The sequence below is a fragment of the Hyla sarda genome, unplaced genomic scaffold (assembly GCF_029499605.1).
Source record: "Hyla sarda isolate aHylSar1 unplaced genomic scaffold, aHylSar1.hap1 scaffold_1136, whole genome shotgun sequence".
In the NCBI taxonomy this organism is placed as follows: Eukaryota; Metazoa; Chordata; class Amphibia; order Anura; family Hylidae; genus Hyla; species Hyla sarda.
In genome coordinates, this window is record NW_026607757.1 from 1 (window position 1) to 16,517 (window position 16,517).

At 45.1% G+C, this 16,517-nt stretch overlaps 6 non-coding genes and 1 pseudogene across 6 annotated transcripts; all 7 read right to left on the reverse strand.

Moving 5' to 3' along the window:
- Positions 1 to 803: 803 nt before the first annotated feature.
- On the reverse strand, positions 804 to 994 carry LOC130301781 (U2 spliceosomal RNA). Its single transcript, XR_008852132.1, has one exon. It is a non-coding gene; the product is annotated as a U2 spliceosomal RNA (small nuclear RNA).
- A 2,088-nt stretch (positions 995 to 3,082) lies between these two features.
- On the reverse strand, positions 3,083 to 3,273 carry LOC130301792 (U2 spliceosomal RNA). The gene has a single exon (XR_008852143.1). It is a non-coding gene; the product is annotated as a U2 spliceosomal RNA (small nuclear RNA).
- A 2,079-nt stretch (positions 3,274 to 5,352) lies between these two features.
- LOC130301811 (U2 spliceosomal RNA) lies at positions 5,353 to 5,543 on the reverse strand. The gene has a single exon (XR_008852162.1). It is a non-coding gene; the product is annotated as a U2 spliceosomal RNA (small nuclear RNA).
- A 2,094-nt stretch (positions 5,544 to 7,637) lies between these two features.
- On the reverse strand, positions 7,638 to 7,828 carry LOC130301803 (U2 spliceosomal RNA). The gene has a single exon (XR_008852154.1). It is a non-coding gene; the product is annotated as a U2 spliceosomal RNA (small nuclear RNA).
- A 2,077-nt stretch (positions 7,829 to 9,905) lies between these two features.
- On the reverse strand, positions 9,906 to 10,096 carry LOC130301814 (U2 spliceosomal RNA). The gene has a single exon (XR_008852164.1). It is a non-coding gene; the product is annotated as a U2 spliceosomal RNA (small nuclear RNA).
- Positions 10,097 to 12,169: 2,073 nt separating this feature from the next.
- Positions 12,170 to 12,360, reverse strand: LOC130301771 (U2 spliceosomal RNA). The gene has a single exon (XR_008852122.1). It is a non-coding gene; the product is annotated as a U2 spliceosomal RNA (small nuclear RNA).
- A 2,087-nt stretch (positions 12,361 to 14,447) lies between these two features.
- LOC130301813 (U2 spliceosomal RNA) lies at positions 14,448 to 14,651 on the reverse strand (annotated as a pseudogene).
- Positions 14,652 to 16,517: the final 1,866 nt, after the last annotated feature.

Sequence of the window (16,517 nt, forward strand, 5' to 3'; positions counted from 1 at the left end):
CAAGTCGCATCGGCTGAAAGTAGGCCAGAATGTCAGTCCATGTTGGAGCAGGTTTAGATACAGTCTAAAGTATAGATCTCAAAGTCTGTGCACAGAATTTAGCAAGGGCCTCGCACCTTCTGATGCATCAGGTAGGTGCACAATAGCATAGCCTAACCCTCTGTACTTTGGTCTATATTGATGCGGGACATAGACAGCCAGCTGATGACCAATCCATTAGTGCAATGGATGGCTGGAAGCATTTGTCTTTGCCTTTGCAATACCACAGAAGCAATGCATGGTCAATGTACAGCAATGACACACCTGTGTGAACAGCCAGGAGACCCCCCCCCCCCCCATGTTATGTTACATAGTTACATAGTTAGTACGGTCGAAAAAAGACATATGTCCATCAAGTTCAACCAGGGAATTAAGGGGTAGGGGTGTGGCGCGATATTGGGGAAGGGATGAGATTTTATATTTCTTCATAAGCATTAATCTTATTTTGTCAATTAGGAACATTCAGCACCCACCCGCTATCAAGGCAGCTGCCTATCATGTCATGCCCTACCTGCACAGGTGTGCTGGCTACTCAAATGATCCAATTAAGGAGGCCATTTAGTCAGCAGCAGCAGAAGTCCTGTGCCTGGACGCTCCAACAGCGGCCAGACACAAGCAGAAGCAGAAGCAGCAGAAGCAGCAGCAGCAGCACCACCTTTTGTTTTTTGGCTGCAGCAGCAGCAAGGCCCACAGGGCTGGCTAGCTGGCTAGCCAGCAAGCAGGTAGCAATGAAAGTAGGAATCTTTCTTTTTAACCCTGTAAGGGGGTGGTGCACTGTACCCGAAGATACTGCCATATCGGGTCAATGCATAGGGCGACGGAAGCAAGCTTCGAAATCGGCCCCCGTTCTCAAAAATCCATTTAATATATGGTCCCCAGATAGGGGACGTATCAGATATTAAACTGATAAGAACAGATACTACACTTGATCTTAGCCAAAAGGCCGAGAAGCGATAACCGTGAAAGGGGCGGGCCCAACAAGGTGCCCTTCATGGGCACTATCACTGCTTGCTGTCAGGGAGGCTGCCAGACAATTTTCCATGCACACTCTGGGCTGGGGGGCAGTCAACCACCAGTACACACAGCAGAACCTAAACCCATACCATTATTGCTAAGCAGCAAGACAGGGGCCCATTGCACTCCCACGGGGCCTTTTTAAATGCAATCCATAACCCGGATTTGCCAGGAACCCTTCTTACTCCTCCTACTTGCATGTGACACTGGGCTTAGGATCTGCATAGGAAACACACACACAAGCACACACCTACCTTTGTTGCCTGCAGATGCCTCCTTGGCTGTCCCCAAACGGTATCAAACCAACACCCACGGGAAGCTGTAAGCATAGAGGACATGCCTGCACCCCATTGGACTTACCTGTGTGGGTTAAACCCGGGTTATTTGACAACCTATGGCGGTGATGGTTCTGCTCAGGCAGAGCAGTGCTGATGCTCCTCATAAAGCTGTCGCTGCTGTGAAGGTTCTAGGTGACATCACAAATCCCTATGGTTACATACACAACAAAGCTGGGTTGTTGTTGTTTACACTCTGCAAGGCCTGTGGAAGTGAGTGACATCATAGCACTGTAGTTCTGAGGGTTCTAGATGGATGCAACAATCTCCTGTTGCTTCTATGAAGGCCATAATAGACGACATCACCAAACAGCTCCATAGTCACATACACAGCAAAGGAGAGATGTTGTTTACACCTAGTGATGTCAGTGGTATTGAGTGACATCACAGCACAGTGCTAAGGCTCCTGGGCCTGGACACAGCAGCGGCTGCAATATCTCAACGGAGAATACGTTTATATATATGTGTGTGTGTGCGCGTATATATATATATATATATATATATATATATATATATATATTTCTCCGCCGAAATCACTTTTAAACCCATTTCCACCTTTTTTTCCCTTCTCTTCCTCTTACTTTTTTTTCACGTTTTTTTACGTTTTTCTCCTTTTCGCCTCTTTTCTGGGCGTATTATTCTTCTTTTTCTTCTTTTTTTTCGTCTAATGCATACCCCATCAGTGCAGCAATGCTTATTCAATACCGCCAGCAGATGGAGACACTGGGGGATAATTTTCTAAGGATTTATACTGATTTTTCCTGTCTGAATTTGTCGCACAGAAAGTTGCAGGCCAAATATGTGTGACATTTCTGCGACTTTAGCTTCTAGAGCATTTTTACAACATTATACATAGGTGCTGAATACATAAAAAGCGACTGTTCAGCGACAGACAAGTCGCATCGGCTGAAAGTAGGCCAGAATGTCAGTCCATGTTGGAGCAGGTTTAGATACAGTCTAAAGTATAGATCTCAAAGTCTGTGCACAGAATTTAGCAAGGGCCTCGCACCTTCTGATGCATCAGGTAGGTGCACAATAGCATAGCCTAACCCTCTGTACTTTGGTCTATATTGATGCGGGACATAGACAGCCAGCTGATGACCAATCCATTAGTGCAATGGATGGCTGGAAGCATTTGTCTTTGCCTTTGCAATACCACAGAAGCAATGCATGGTCAATGTACAGCAATGACACACCTGTGTGAACAGCCAGGAGACCCCCCCCCCCCCCCATGTTATGTTACATAGTTACATAGTTAGTACGGTCGAAAAAAGACATATGTCCATCAAGTTCAACCAGGGAATTAAGGGGTAGGGGTGTGGCGCGATATTGGGGAAGGGATGAGATTTTATATTTCTTCATAAGCATTAATCTTATTTTGTCAATTAGGAACATTCAGCACCCACCCGCTATCAAGGCAGCTGCCTATCATGTCATGCCCTACCTGCACAGGTGTGCTGGCTACTCAAATGATCCAATTAAGGAGGCCATTTAGTCAGCAGCAGCAGAAGTCCTGTGCCTGGACGCTCCAACAGCGGCCAGACACAAGCAGAAGCAGAAGCAGCAGAAGCAGCAGCAGCACCACCTTTTGTTTTTTGGCTGCAGCAGCAGCAAGGCCCACAGGGCTGGCTAGCTGGCTAGCCAGCAAGCAGGTAGCAATGAAAGTAGGAATCTTTCTTTTTAACCCTGTAAGGGGGTGGTGCACTGTACCCGAAGATACTGCCATATCGGGTCAATGCATAGGGCGACGGAAGCAAGCTTCGAAATCGGCCCCCGTTCTCAAAAATCCATTTAATATATGGTCCCCAGATAGGGGACGTATCAGATATTAAACTGATAAGAACAGATACTACACTTGATCTTAGCCAAAAGGCCGAGAAGCGATAACCGTGAAAGGGGCGGGCCCAACAAGGTGCCCTTCATGGGCACTATCACTGCTTGCTGTCAGGGAGGCTGCCAGACAATTTTCCATGCACACTCTGGGCTGGGGGGCAGTCAACCACCAGTACACACAGCAGAACCTAAACCCATACCATTATTGCTAAGCAGCAAGACAGGGGCCCATTGCACTCCCACGGGGCCTTTTTAAATGCAATCCATAACCCGGATTTGCCAGGAACCCTTCTTACTCCTCCTACTTGCATGTGACACTGGGCTTAGGATCTGCATAGGAAACACACACACAAGCACACACCTACCTTTGTTGCCTGCAGATGCCTCCTTGGCTGTCCCCAAACGGTATCAAACCAACACCCACGGGAAGCTGTAAGCATAGAGGACATGCCTGCACCCCATTGGACTTACCTGTGTGGGTTAAACCCGGGTTATTTGACAACCTATGGCGGTGATGGTTCTGCTCAGGCAGAGCAGTGCTGATGCTCCTCATAAAGCTGTCGCTGCTGTGAAGGTTCTAGGTGACATCACAAATCCCTATGGTTACATACACAACAAAGCTGGGTTGTTGTTGTTTACACTCTGCAAGGCCTGTGGAAGTGAGTGAAATCATAGCACTGTAGTTCTGAGGGTTCTAGATGGATGCAACAATTTCCTGTTGCTTCTATGAAGGCCATAATAGACGACATCACCAAACAGCTCCATAGTCACATACACAGCAAAGGAGAGATGTTGTTTACACCTAATGATGTCAGTGGTATTGAGTGACATCACAGCACAGTGCTAAGGCTCCTGGGCCTGGACACAGCAGCGGCTGCAATATCTCAACGGAGAATACGTTTATATATATGTGTGTGTGTGCGCGTATATATATATATATATATATATATATATATATATTTCTCCGCCGAAATCACTTTTAAACCCATTTCCACCTTTTTTTCCCTTCTCTTCCTCTTACTTTTTTTTCACGTTTTTTTACGTTTTTCTCCTTTTCGCCTCTTTTCTGGGCGTATTATTCTTCTTTTTCTTCTTTTTTTTCGTCTAATGCATACCCCATCAGTGCAGCAATGCTTATTCAATACCGCCAGCAGATGGAGACACTGGGGGATAATTTTCTAAGGATTTATACTGATTTTTCCTGTCTGAATTTGTCGCACAGAAAGTTGCAGGCCAAATATGTGTGACATTTCTGCGACTTTAGCTTCTAGAGCATTTTTACAACATTATACATAGGTGCTGAATACATAAAAAGCGACTGTTCAGCGACAGACAAGTCGCATCGGCTGAAAGTAGGCCAGAATGTCAGTCCATGTTGGAGCAGGTTTAGATACAGTCTAAAGTATAGATCTCAAAGTCTGTGCACAGAATTTAGCAAGGGCCTCGCACCTTCTGATGCATCAGGTAGGTGCACAATAGCATAGCCTAACCCTCTGTACTTTGGTCTATATTGATGCGGGACATAGACAGCCAGCTGATGACCAATCCATTAGTGCAATGGATGGCTGGAAGCATTTGTCTTTGCCTTTGCAATACCACAGAAGCAATGCATGGTCAATGTACAGCAATGACACACCTGTGTGAACAGCCAGGAGACCCCCCCCCCCCATGTTATGTTACATAGTTACATAGTTAGTACGGTCGAAAAAAGACATATGTCCATCAAGTTCAACCAGGGAATTAAGGGGTAGGGGTGTGGCGCGATATTGGGGAAGGGATGAGATTTTATATTTCTTCATAAGCATTAATCTTATTTTGTCAATTAGGAACATTCAGCACCCACCCGCTATCAAGGCAGCTGCCTATCATGTCATGCCCTACCTGCACAGGTGTGCTGGCTACTCAAATGATCCAATTAAGGAGGCCATTTAGTCAGCAGCAGCAGAAGTCCTGTGCCTGGACGCTCCAACAGCGGCCAGACACAAGCAGAAGCAGAAGCAGCAGAAGCAGCAGCAGCACCACCTTTCGTTTTTTGGCTGCAGCAGCAGCAAGGCCCACAGGGCTGGCTAGCTGGCTAGCCAGCAAGCAGGTAGCAATGAAAGTAGGAATCTTTCTTTTTAACCCTGTAAGGGGGTGGTGCACTGTACCCGAAGATACTGCCATATCGGGTCAATGCATAGGGCGACGGAAGCAAGCTTCGAAATCGGCCCCCGTTCTCAAAAATCCATTTAATATATGGTTCCCAGATAGGGGACGTATCAGATATTAAACTGATAAGAACAGATACTACACTTGATCTTAGCCAAAAGGCCGAGAAGCGATAACCGTGAAAGGGGCGGGCCCAACAAGGTGCCCTTCATGGGCACTATCACTGCTTGCTGTCAGGGAGGCTGCCAGACAATTTTCCATGCACACTCTGGGCTGGGGGGCAGTCAACCACCAGTACACACAGCAGAACCTAAACCCATACCATTATTGCTAAGCAGCAAGACAGGGGCCCATTACACTCCCACGGGGCCTTTTTAAATGCAATCCATAACCCGGATTTGCCAGGAACCCTTCTTACTCCTCCTACTTGCATGTGACACTGGGCTTAGGATCTGCATAGGAAACACACACACAAGCACACACCTACCTTTGTTGCCTGCAGATGCCTCCTTGGCTGTCCCCAAACGGTATCAAACCAACACCCACGGGAAGCTGTAAGCATAGAGGACATGCCTGCACCCCATTGGACTTACCTGTGTGGGTTAAACCCGGGTTATTTGACAACCTATGGCGGTGATGGTTCTGCTCAGGCAGAGCAGTGCTGATGCTCCTCATAAAGCTGTCGCTGCTGTGAAGGTTCTAGGTGACATCACAAATCCCTATGGTTACATACACAACAAAGCTGGGTTGTTGTTGTTTACACTCTGCAAGGCCTGTGGAAGTGAGTGACATCATAGCACTGTAGTTCTGAGGGTTCTAGATGGATGCAACAATCTCCTGTTGCTTCTATGAAGGCCATAATAGACGACATCACCAAACAGCTCCATAGTCACATACACAGCAAAGGAGAGATGTTGTTTACACCTAGTGATGTCAGTGGTATTGAGTGACATCACAGCACAGTGCTAAGGCTCCTGGGCCTGGACACAGCAGCGGCTGCAATATCTCAACGGAGAATACGTTTATATATATGTGTGTGTGTGCGCGTATATATATATATATATATATATATATATATATATATATATATATATTTCTCCGCCGAAATCACTTTTAAACCCATTTCCACCTTTTTTTCCCTTCTCTTCCTCTTACTTTTTTTTCACGTTTTTTTACGTTTTTCTCCTTTTCGCCTCTTTTCTGGGCGTATTATTCTTCTTTTTCTTCTTTTTTTTCGTCTAATGCATACCCCATCAGTGCAGCAATGCTTATTCAATACCGCCAGCAGATGGAGACACTGGGGGATAATTTTCTAAGGATTTATACTGATTTTTCCTGTCTGAATTTGTCGCACAGAAAGTTGCAGGCCAAATATGTGTGACATTTCTGCGACTTTAGCTTCTAGAGCATTTTTACAACATTATACATAGGTGCTGAATACATAAAAAGCGACTGTTCAGCGACAGACAAGTCGCATCGGCTGAAAGTAGGCCAGAATGTCAGTCCATGTTGGAGCAGGTTTAGATACAGTCTAAAGTATAGATCTCAAAGTCTGTGCACAGAATTTAGCAAGGGCCTCGCACCTTCTGATGCATCAGGTAGGTGCACAATAGCATAGCCTAACCCTCTGTACTTTGGTCTATATTGATGCGGGACATAGACAGCCAGCTGATGACCAATCCATTAGTGCAATGGATGGCTGGAAGCATTTGTCTTTGCCTTTGCAATACCACAGAAGCAATGCATGGTCAATGTACAGCAATGACACACCTGTGTGAACAGCCAGGAGACCCCCCCCCCCCCCCATGTTATGTTACATAGTTACATAGTTAGTACGGTCGAAAAAAGACATATGTCCATCAAGTTCAACCAGGGAATTAAGGGGTAGGGGTGTGGCGCGATATTGGGGAAGGGATGAGATTTTATATTTCTTCATAAGCATTAATCTTATTTTGTCAATTAGGAACATTCAGCACCCACCCGCTATCAAGGCAGCTGCCTATCATGTCATGCCCTACCTGCACAGGTGTGCTGGCTACTCAAATGATCCAATTAAGGAGGCCATTTAGTCAGCAGCAGCAGAAGTCCTGTGCCTGGACGCTCCAACAGCGGCCAGACACAAGCAGAAGCAGAAGCAGCAGAAGCAGCAGCAGCACCACCTTTTGTTTTTTGGCTGCAGCAGCAGCAAGGCCCACAGGGCTGGCTAGCTGGCTAGCCAGCAAGCAGGTAGCAATGAAAGTAGGAATCTTTCTTTTTAACCCTGTAAGGGGGTGGTGCACTGTACCCGAAGATACTGCCATATCGGGTCAATGCATAGGGCGACGGAAGCAAGCTTCGAAATCGGCCCCCGTTCTCAAAAATCCATTTAATATATGGTCCCCAGATAGGGGACGTATCAGATATTAAACTGATAAGAACAGATACTACACTTGATCTTAGCCAAAAGGCCGAGAAGCGATAACCGTGAAAGGGGCGGGCCCAACAAGGTGCCCTTCATGGGCACTATCACTGCTTGCTGTCAGGGAGGCTGCCAGACAATTTTCCATGCACACTCTGGGCTGGGGGGCAGTCAACCACCAGTACACACAGCAGAACCTAAACCCATACCATTATTGCTAAGCAGCAAGACAGGGGCCCATTGCACTCCCACGGGGCCTTTTTAAATGCAATCCATAACCCGGATTTGCCAGGAACCCTTCTTACTCCTCCTACTTGCATGTGACACTGGGCTTAGGATCTGCATAGGAAACACACACACAAGCACACACCTACCTTTGTTGCCTGCAGATGCCTCCTTGGCTGTCCCCAAACGGTATCAAACCAACACCCACGGGAAGCTGTAAGCATAGAGGACATGCCTGCACCCCATTGGACTTACCTGTGTGGGTTAAACCCGGGTTATTTGACAACCTATGGCGGTGATGGTTCTGCTCAGGCAGAGCAGTGCTGATGCTCCTCATAAAGCTGTCGCTGCTGTGAAGGTTCTAGGTGACATCACAAATCCCTATGGTTACATACACAACAAAGCTGGGTTGTTGTTGTTTACACTCTGCAAGGCCTGTGGAAGTGAGTGAAATCATAGCACTGTAGTTCTGAGGGTTCTAGATGGATGCAACAATTTCCTGTTGCTTCTATGAAGGCCATAATAGACGACATCACCAAACAGCTCCATAGTCACATACACAGCAAAGGAGAGATGTTGTTTACACCTAATGATGTCAGTGGTATTGAGTGACATCACAGCACAGTGCTAAGGCTCCTGGGCCTGGACACAGCAGCGGCTGCAATATCTCAACGGAGAATACGTTTATATATATGTGTGTGTGTGCGCGTATATATATATATATATATATATATATATATATTTCTCCGCCGAAATCACTTTTAAACCCATTTCCACCTTTTTTTCCCTTCTCTTCCTCTTACTTTTTTTTCACGTTTTTTTACGTTTTTCTCCTTTTCGCCTCTTTTCTGGGCGTATTATTCTTCTTTTTCTTCTTTTTTTTCGTCTAATGCATACCCCATCAGTGCAGCAATGCTTATTCAATACCGCCAGCAGATGGAGACACTGGGGGATAATTTTCTAAGGATTTATACTGATTTTTCCTGTCTGAATTTGTCGCACAGAAAGTTGCAGGCCAAATATGTGTGACATTTCTGCGACTTTAGCTTCTAGAGCATTTTTACAACATTATACATAGGTGCTGAATACATAAAAAGCGACTGTTCAGCGACAGACAAGTCGCATCGGCTGAAAGTAGGCCAGAATGTCAGTCCATGTTGGAGCAGGTTTAGATACAGTCTAAAGTATAGATCTCAAAGTCTGTGCACAGAATTTAGCAAGGGCCTCGCACCTTCTGATGCATCAGGTAGGTGCACAATAGCATAGCCTAACCCTCTGTACTTTGGTCTATATTGATGCGGGACATAGACAGCCAGCTGATGACCAATCCATTAGTGCAATGGATGGCTGGAAGCATTTGTCTTTGCCTTTGCAATACCACAGAAGCAATGCATGGTCAATGTACAGCAATGACACACCTGTGTGAACAGCCAGGAGACCCCCCCCCCCCATGTTATGTTACATAGTTACATAGTTAGTACGGTCGAAAAAAGACATATGTCCATCAAGTTCAACCAGGGAATTAAGGGGTAGGGGTGTGGCGCGATATTGGGGAAGGGATGAGATTTTATATTTCTTCATAAGCATTAATCTTATTTTGTCAATTAGGAACATTCAGCACCCACCCGCTATCAAGGCAGCTGCCTATCATGTCATGCCCTACCTGCACAGGTGTGCTGGCTACTCAAATGATCCAATTAAGGAGGCCATTTAGTCAGCAGCAGCAGAAGTCCTGTGCCTGGACGCTCCAACAGCGGCCAGACACAAGCAGAAGCAGAAGCAGCAGAAGCAGCAGCAGCACCACCTTTCGTTTTTTGGCTGCAGCAGCAGCAAGGCCCACAGGGCTGGCTAGCTGGCTAGCCAGCAAGCAGGTAGCAATGAAAGTAGGAATCTTTCTTTTTAACCCTGTAAGGGGGTGGTGCACTGTACCCGAAGATACTGCCATATCGGGTCAATGCATAGGGCGACGGAAGCAAGCTTCGAAATCGGCCCCCGTTCTCAAAAATCCATTTAATATATGGTCCCCAGATAGGGGACGTATCAGATATTAAACTGATAAGAACAGATACTACACTTGATCTTAGCCAAAAGGCCGAGAAGCGATAACCGTGAAAGGGGCGGGCCCAACAAGGTGCCCTTCATGGGCACTATCACTGCTTGCTGTCAGGGAGGCTGCCAGACAATTTTCCATGCACACTCTGGGCTGGGGGGCAGTCAACCACCAGTACACACAGCAGAACCTAAACCCATACCATTATTGCTAAGCAGCAAGACAGGGGCCCATTACACTCCCACGGGGCCTTTTTAAATGCAATCCATAACCCGGATTTGCCAGGAACCCTTCTTACTCCTCCTACTTGCATGTGACACTGGGCTTAGGATCTGCATAGGAAACACACACACAAGCACACACCTACCTTTGTTGCCTGCAGATGCCTCCTTGGCTGTCCCCAAACGGTATCAAACCAACACCCACGGGAAGCTGTAAGCATAGAGGACATGCCTGCACCCCATTGGACTTACCTGTGTGGGTTAAACCCGGGTTATTTGACAACCTATGGCGGTGATGGTTCTGCTCAGGCAGAGCAGTGCTGATGCTCCTCATAAAGCTGTCGCTGCTGTGAAGGTTCTAGGTGACATCACAAATCCCTATGGTTACATACACAACAAAGCTGGGTTGTTGTTGTTTACACTCTGCAAGGCCTGTGGAAGTGAGTGACATCATAGCACTGTAGTTCTGAGGGTTCTAGATGGATGCAACAATCTCCTGTTGCTTCTATGAAGGCCATAATAGACGACATCACCAAACAGCTCCATAGTCACATACACAGCAAAGGAGAGATGTTGTTTACACCTAGTGATGTCAGTGGTATTGAGTGACATCACAGCACAGTGCTAAGGCTCCTGGGCCTGGACACAGCAGCGGCTGCAATATCTCAACGGAGAATACGTTTATATATATGTGTGTGTGTGCGCGTATATATATATATATATATATATATATATATATTTCTCCGCCGAAATCACTTTTAAACCCATTTCCACCTTTTTTTCCCTTCTCTTCCTCTTACTTTTTTTTCACGTTTTTTTACGTTTTTCTCCTTTTCGCCTCTTTTCTGGGCGTATTATTCTTCTTTTTCTTCTTTTTTTTCGTCTAATGCATACCCCATCAGTGCAGCAATGCTTATTCAATACCGCCAGCAGATGGAGACACTGGGGGATAATTTTCTAAGGATTTATACTGATTTTTCCTGTCTGAATTTGTCGCACAGAAAGTTGCAGGCCAAATATGTGTGACATTTCTGCGACTTTAGCTTCTAGAGCATTTTTACAACATTATACATAGGTGCTGAATACATAAAAAGCGACTGTTCAGCGACAGACAAGTCGCATCGGCTGAAAGTAGGCCAGAATGTCAGTCCATGTTGGAGCAGGTTTAGATACAGTCTAAAGTATAGATCTCAAAGTCTGTGCACAGAATTTAGCAAGGGCCTCGCACCTTCTGATGCATCAGGTAGGTGCACAATAGCATAGCCTAACCCTCTGTACTTTGGTCTATATTGATGCGGGACATAGACAGCCAGCTGATGACCAATCCATTAGTGCAATGGATGGCTGGAAGCATTTGTCTTTGCCTTTGCAATACCACAGAAGCAATGCATGGTCAATGTACAGCAATGACACACCTGTGTGAACAGCCAGGAGACCCCCCCCCCCCCCCCCATGTTATGTTACATAGTTACATAGTTAGTACGGTCGAAAAAAGACATATGTCCATCAAGTTCAACCAGGGAATTAAGGGGTAGGGGTGTGGCGCGATATTGGGGAAGGGATGAGATTTTATATTTCTTCATAAGCATTAATCTTATTTTGTCAATTAGGAACATTCAGCACCCACCCGCTATCAAGGCAGCTGCCTATCATGTCATGCCCTACCTGCACAGGTGTGCTGGCTACTCAAATGATCCAATAAAGGAGGCCATTTAGTCAGCAGCAGCAGAAGTCCTGTGCCTGGACGCTCCAACAGCGGCCAGACACAAGCAGAAGCAGAAGCAGCAGCAGCACCACCTTTTGTTTTTTGGCTGCAGCAGCAGCAAGGCCCACAGGGCTGGCTAGCTGGCTAGCCAGCAAGCAGGTAGCAATGAAAGTAGGAATCTTTCTTTTTAACCCTGTAAGGGGGTGGTGCACTGTACCCGAAGATACTGCCATATCGGGTCAATGCATAGGGCGACGGAAGCAAGCTTCGAAATCGGCCCCCGTTCTCAAAAATCCATTTAATATATGGTCCCCAGATAGGGGACGTATCAGATATTAAACTGATAAGAACAGATACTACACTTGATCTTAGCCAAAAGGCCGAGAAGCGATAACCGTGAAAGGGGCGGGCCCAACAAGGTGCCCTTCATGGGCACTATCACTGCTTGCTGTCAGGGAGGCTGCCAGACAATTTTCCATGCACACTCTGGGCTGGGGGGCAGTCAACCACCAGTACACACAGCAGAACCTAAACCCATACCATTATTGCTAAGCAGCAAGACAGGGGCCCATTGCACTCCCACGGGGCCTTTTTAAATGCAATCCATAACCCGGATTTGCCAGGAACCCTTCTTACTCCTCCTACTTGCATGTGACACTGGGCTTAGGATCTGCATAGGAAACACACACACAAGCACACACCTACCTTTGTTGCCTGCAGATGCCTCCTTGGCTGTCCCCAAACGGTATCAAACCAACACCCACGGGAAGCTGTAAGCATAGAGGACATGCCTGCACCCCATTGGACTTACCTGTGTGGGTTAAACCCGGGTTATTTGACAACCTATGGCGGTGATGGTTCTGCTCAGGCAGAGCAGTGCTGATGCTCCTCATAAAGCTGTCGCTGCTGTGAAGGTTCTAGGTGACATCACAAATCCCTATGGTTACATACACAACAAAGCTGGGTTGTTGTTGTTTACACTCTGCAAGGCCTGTGGAAGTGAGTGACATCATAGCACTGTAGTTCTGAGGGTTCTAGATGGATGCAACAATCTCCTGTTGCTTCTATGAAGGCCATAATAGACGACATCACCAAACAGCTCCATAGTCACATACACAGCAAAGGAGAGATGTTGTTTACACCTAGTGATGTCAGTGGTATTGAGTGACATCACAGCACAGTGCTAAGGCTCCTGGGCCTGGACACAGCAGCGGCTGCAATATCTCAACGGAGAATACGTTAATATATATGTGTGTGTGTGCGCGTATATATATATATATATATATATATATATATATATATATATATATTTCTCCGCCGAAATCACTTTTAAACCCATTTCCACCTTTTTTTCCCTTCTCTTCCTCTTACTTTTTTTTCACGTTTTTTTACGTTTTTCTCCTTTTCGCCTCTTTTCTGGGCGTATTATTCTTCTTTTTCTTCTTTTTTTTCGTCTAATGCATACCCCATCAGTGCAGCAATGCTTATTCAATACCGCCAGCAGATGGAGACACTGGGGGATAATTTTCTAAGGATTTATACTGATTTTTCCTGTCTGAATTTGTCGCACAGAAAGTTGCAGGCCAAATATGTGTGACATTTCTGCGACTTTAGCTTCTAGAGCATTTTTACAACATTATACATAGGTGCTGAATACATAAAAAGCGACTGTTCAGCGACAGACAAGTCGCATCGGCTGAAAGTAGGCCAGAATGTCAGTCCATGTTGGAGCAGGTTTAGATACAGTCTAAAGTATAGATCTCAAAGTCTGTGCACAGAATTTAGCAAGGGCCTCGCACCTTCTGATGCATCAGGTAGGTGCACAATAGCATAGCCTAACCCTCTGTACTTTGGTCTATATTGATGCGGGACATAGACAGCCAGCTGATGACCAATCCATTAGTGCAATGGATGGCTGGAAGCATTTGTCTTTGCCTTTGCAATACCACAGAAGCAATGCATGGTCAATGTACAGCAATGACACACCTGTGTGAACAGCCAGGAGACCCCCCCCCCCCCCCCATGTTATGTTACATAGTTACATAGTTAGTACGGTCGAAAAAAGACATATGTCCATCAAGTTCAACCAGGGAATTAAGGGGTAGGGGTGTGGCGCGATATTGGGGAAGGGATGAGATTTTATATTTCTTCATAAGCATTAATCTTATTTTGTCAATTAGGAACATTCAGCACCCACCCGCTATCAAGGCAGCTGCCTATCATGTCATGCCCTACCTGCACAGGTGTGCTGGCTACTCAAATGATCCAATTAAGGAGGCCATTTAGTCAGCAGCAGCAGAAGTCCTGTGCCTGGACGCTCCAACAGCGGCCAGACACAAGCAGAAGCAGAAGCAGCAGCAGCACCACCACCTTTTGTTTTTTGGCTGCAGCAGCAGCAAGGCCCACAGGGCTGGCTAGCTGGCTAGCCAGCAAGCAGGTAGCAATGAAAGTAGGAATCTTTCTTTTTAACCCTGTAAGGGGGTGGTGCACTGTACCCGAAGATACTGCCATATCGGGTCAATGCATAGGGCGACGGAAGCAAGCTTCGAAATCGGACCCCGTTCTCAAAAATCCATTTAATATATGGTCCCCAGATAGGGGACGTATCAGATATTAAACTGATAAGAACAGATTTTTTTTTTTTTTTTTTTTTTCCTCAGTTACAGACTATTGTTCAAGCGATCATCAGGTCACCTACCAAAACTCATCACTTCTAAACAAAGTCTGAAAAAACATCATGCGGAAAAATATCTCAATAAGAAAACTATAAGAGAAGCACAAATTCAAAACCTTGATCAGGATACTTACAACTTTCTCCATTCCTTGTATCTCCAAATCTTTTCAGCCTCTTCCTCTTCCATTCTCTTCTTGTCAAATAGAAAAATAATAAACAACCTTCCAAAAAAAAGTCTCTTCAACTCCCTTGGAGAAATACACACATTTTTAAAAACAAGCAGGTTTCTAGAATCCCATAAAACTTCTTTAAAAACAGAAAATACAATCCAGCTTTCACGTGTGTCCTCTCTCCTGCTAAAATCCTGACCAATAAAAATCTTCTCAAAATTAAAATCAACATATCCCGTGATTGCAGAAAAAAACCTCTGTAGAAGCATAAAAAATTCTCTTGCATAAAAACAGTTCCAAAATAAGTGCACTGTATCCTCCCTGCCTCCACAACCCTCTCTTGGACATTTCTCGCTCACTCTTATTCCTCGTCCATTCAGGAAAGCTCTGGTTGGGAGGCAGCCATGAAAAGTCATCCAGTTTACATCTCTCTGTCTATTCGATAATCCTCTAACATTAAAAAGATTCCAGATCTTCACAGACTGAGCAGTAGTGCAGAATGGTACTTCATATAATCTTTCATTTTTTCTTATTTCATTTTCAATTTTCTTTTTCTCAGGTTTTCCCAGGGAACTCAAACCAAATTGATCACTGAAAGACCTGAGAACCACATAGAAGGTAGGTATAACTTGCGCTATTGGTCTCCTCAGATCCTTCTCACACCAGCCCCATTTGGAAAACAACCATCCTGCCAAATACCTGCTCATGTCTGCCACCCAATTATTGCACTGAGACACTTTATAAATTAAAAGAAAGTAATGAGTCTTTAAAAACAGATTAATATCCGGGAAATTATATCCGCCTTTCTTCACGCTCTTCATCACTTCCTCCCTCTTCATCTTTTCCATCTTTGAACCCCAGAAAAAAATAAACAACTTCCTTGTCATCCTTCTGGTCCATAATTTGCCGGGTGGGAAAACCATTGCAGTATATAATAGTAGTGGCAAAATTACTGCCTTTAAAATCAGAACTTTACCTTTAAGGGACAAGTTTCTCAATTTCCAAAAAGATAATTTCTTCTCTATCTTCTCCTCCAACTTTTCATGACTTTTCCCTCCTTTTAGATTTTTTTCAAAAACAACCCCTAACACTTCAATATCTTCCTTCACATCCACGCCATCCACCACCACTTTTCCTTGCTTTCCAAAATTACTCAATTGGCACTTCCCCCAATTGACTTTCATACCAGCAATACAGCAAAAAATCTTTACATGCAAATTCACTCTGTTAAGATCAGCTTGGGAAGTGCAAGTAAAAACCACATCATCCATGTAACTTAAAACCTTCAAATTCCTTCCATTACTTCCCGGGATAAAAACACCACTCACACATTTGTCCTTCTGTACATTTTTGAGCAAGGCCTCAATGACACAAATGAATAAAATTGGGGAGAGTGGGCATCCCTGTCGTACTCCTGATAAAATATTAAAACCCGGCCCCACATGTCCATTGACTAAAATCTGACTTGTTGCCCCATAATAAAAACTTTTAATCACAAACAGTAGCTTCTCAGGAATACCCATATGCTTTAAAACCATAAACATAAAATCATGAGCAACTCTGTCATAAGCTTTTTCAAAATCAATGGATTCCACAAAAAGTGCATTCTTATTAAAATTACTATAATAAATAGAGTCTCTTAAAACTAATAAATTATCAGTTATTCTCCTATTTGGCACTGCACAAACTTGGTATTCTCCAACAA